Below are 3911 nucleotides of genomic sequence, written 5' to 3'. Positions count from 1 at the left end.
TAAAGCTAACTCTCGTCTCCTCTGCTCTCATCCTTCTAGACCTATCTGCTGCCTTTGATACCGTGAACCATCAGATCCTCCTCTCCACCCTCTCCGAGCTGGGCATCTCCGGCACCGCGCACGCTTGGGATTGGCGTCCTACCTGACAGGTCGCTCCTACCAGGTGGCGTGGCGAGAATCTGTCTCCGCACCACGTGCTCTCACCACTGGTGTCCCCCAGGGCTCTGTTCTTGGCCCACTCCTATTCTCGCTATACACCAAGTCACTTGGCTCTGTCAATATCCTCACATGGTCTCTCATATCATTGCTATGCAGATGACACACAATTAATCTTCTCCTTTCCCCCTTCTGACAACCAGGTGGCGAATCGCATCTCTGCATGTCTGGCAGACATATCAGTGTGGATGACGGATCACCACCTCAAGCTGAACCTCGGCAAGACGGAGCTGCTCTTCCTCCCGGGGAAGGAACTGCCCGTTCCATGATCTCGCCATCACGGTATGACAACTCCCTTGTGTCCTCCTCCCAGAGTGCTAAGAGCCTTGGCGTGACCCTGGACAACACCCTGTCGTTCTCCACCAACATCAAGGCGGTGACCCGATCCTGTAGGTTCATGCTCTACAAACATTCGCAGAGTACGACCCTGCCTCACACAGGAAGCGGCGCAGGTCCTAATCCAGGCACTTGTCATCTCCCGTCTGGATTACTGCAACTCGGCTGTTGGCTGGGCTCCCTGCCTGTGCCATTAAACCCCTACAACTCATCCAGAACGCCGCAGCCCGTCTGGTGGTCAACCTTCCCAAGTTCTCTCACGTCACCCCGCTCCTCCGCTCTCTCCACTGGCTTCCAGTCGAAAGCTCGCATCCGCTACAAGACCATGGTGCTTGCCTACGGAGCTGTGAGGGGAACGGGCACCTCCGTACCTTCAGGCTCTGATCAGGCCCTACACCCAAACAAGGGCACTCCGTTCATCCACCTCTGGCCTGCTCGCCTCCCTACCTCTGAGGAAGCACAGTTCCCGCTCAGCCCAGTCAAAACAGTTCGCTGCTCTGGCACCCCTATGGTGGAACAAGCTCCCTCACGACGCCAGGACAGCGGAGTCAATCACCACCTTCCGGAGACACCTGAAACCCCACCCTCTTCAAGGAATACCTGGGATAGGATAAAGTAATCCTTCTAACCCCCCGCTTAAAAGATTTAGATGCACTATTTGTAAAGTGGTTGTTCCACTGGATATTATAGGTGAATGCACCAATTTGTAAGTCGCTCTGGATAAGAGCGTCTGCTAAATGACTAAAATGTAAAAATGTAAATTAAAGAAAAGAGGAAATGAGAAGAGAACAGACAGAGAGTTATCATCCCACTAGGAGGGACACCCCCCCTCATATGACTGGAGCTGTCATATAGAGCAGAGACAGAGAGGTTATCATCCTACTGGGAGGGACACCCCCCTCATATGACTGGAGCTGTCATATAGAGCAGAGACAGAGAGGTATTATCCCACTAGGAGGGACCACCCCCCTCATATGACTGGAGCTGTCATATAGAGCAGAGACAGAGAGGTATTATCCCACTAGGAGGGACACCCCCCTCATATGACTGGAGCTGTCATATAGAGCAGAGACAGAGAGGTATTATCCCACTAGGAGGGACACCCCCCTCATATGACTGGAGCTGTCATATAGAGCAGAGACAGAGAGGTATCATCCTACTAGGAGGGACACCCCCCTCATATGACTGGAGCTGTCATATAGAGCAGAGACAGAGAGTTATTATCCCACTAGGAGGGACACCCCCCTCATATGACTGGAGCTGCCATATAGAGCAGAGACAGCGAGGTATCATCCTACTGGGAGGGACACCCCCCTCATATGACTGGAGCTGTCATATAGAGCAGAGACAGAGAGGTATCATCCTACTGGGAGGGACACCCCCCTCATATGACTGGAGCTGCCATATAGAGCAGAGACAGGAGAGGTATCCTCCCACTAGGAGGGACACCCCCCTCATATGACTGGAGCTGTCATATAGAGCAGAGACAGAGACAGAGAGGTATTATCCCACTAGGAGGGACACCCCCCTCATATGACTGGAGCTGTCATATAGAGCAGAGATAGAGAGGTATCATCCTACTGGGAGGGACACCCCCCTCATATGACTGGAGCTGCCATATAGAGCAGAGACAGAGAGGTATTATCCCTACTGGGAGGGACACCCCCCCTCATATGACTGGAGCTGCCATATAGAGCAGAGACAGAGAGGTATCATCCCACTAGGAGGGACACCCCCCTCATATGACTGGAGCTGCCATATAGAGCAGAGACAGAGAGGTATCATCCCACTAGGAGGGACACCCCCCTCATATGACTGGAGCTGCCATATAGAGCAGAGACAGAGACCAGAGAGGTATCATCCCACTAGGAGGGACACCCCCCTCATATGACTGGAGCTGTCATATAGAGCAGAGACAGAGACAGAGAGGTATTATCCCACTAGGAGGGACACCCCCCTCATATGACTGGAGCTGTCATATAGAGCAGAGATAGAGACAGAGAGGTATTATCCTACTGGGAGGGACACCCCCCTCATATGACTGGAGCTGTCATATAGAGCAGAGATAGAGAGGTATCATCCTACTGGGAGGGACACCCCCCTCATATGACTGGAGCTGCCATATAGAGCAGAGACAGAGAGGTATCATCCCACTAGGAGGGACACCCCCCTCCTATGACTGGAGCTGTCATATAGAGCAGAGACAAAGAGGTATCATCCCACTAGGAGGGACACCCCGCTCATATGACTGGAGCTGGGGGGGGGGGGGGGGCATTGATATAGAGACTAATGCAATACAATATAACAGAATAGAACATAACACAGTATAACCAGAATATAATACAGTATCACAGGATTCAATACAGTACAGTAGAACCTAACAGAATGCAATACAATACAATAGACATTATATAATCTATTTCTTTCCTCAGGGGTCGTGGGGTGAGACAGGGATGAAGGTTGAGGGATGAAGCACAATCCTTCATCTGGTCTGTTCTCATTCCTCTCTGGTTCCTTCATCTGGTCTGTTCTCATTCCCCTCTGGATCCTTCATCCGGTCTGTTCTCATTCCCCTCTGGTTCCTTCATCCGGTCTGTTCTCATTCCCTTCTGGTTCCTTCATCTGGTCTGTTCTCATTCCTCTCTGGTTCCTTCATCCGGTCTGTTCTCATTCCTCTCTGGTTCCTTCATCTGGTCTGTTCTCATTCCCTTCTGGTTCCTTCATCCGGTCTGTTCTCATTCCTCTCTGGTTCCTTCATCTGGTCTATTCTCATTCCTCCACTGAATCCTCATTCTAAAATCCATTTAATTTCCTCAATAAATATTCTAAACCCACTTCAGGTCTGGTCCTTAACCTCGTGAAACCTTAATCAAGCGAGGGAGAACAGGTAAAATAAAACCCCAAAAATGGACAGCAAACACCCTCACACACCCCACAACACCCTACAACACCCTATAACACCCTCACACACCCTACAACACCCTCACACACCCCACAACACCCTACAACACCCTATAACACCCTCACACACCCCACAACACCCTACAACACCCTCACACACCCCACAACACCCTCACAAAGCCTACAACACCCTCACACACCCCACAACACCCTCACACACCCTCACACATCCTACAACACCCTCACACACCCCACAACACCCTCACACACCCCACAACACCCTACAACACCCTCACACACCCTCACACACCCTACAACACCCTCACACCCACCACAACACCCTCATACACCCTACAACACCCTCACACACCCTACAACACCCTCACACACCCCACAACACCCTCACACACCCCACAACACCCTCACACACCCCACAACACCCTCACACACCCTACAAC

Source organism: Salmo salar, chromosome 06, assembly GCF_965601325.2.
Source record: "Salmo salar chromosome 06, fSalSal1, whole genome shotgun sequence".
Lineage (NCBI taxonomy): Eukaryota > Metazoa > Chordata > Actinopteri > Salmoniformes > Salmonidae > Salmo > Salmo salar.
This window is presented reverse-complemented; position numbering follows the sequence as displayed.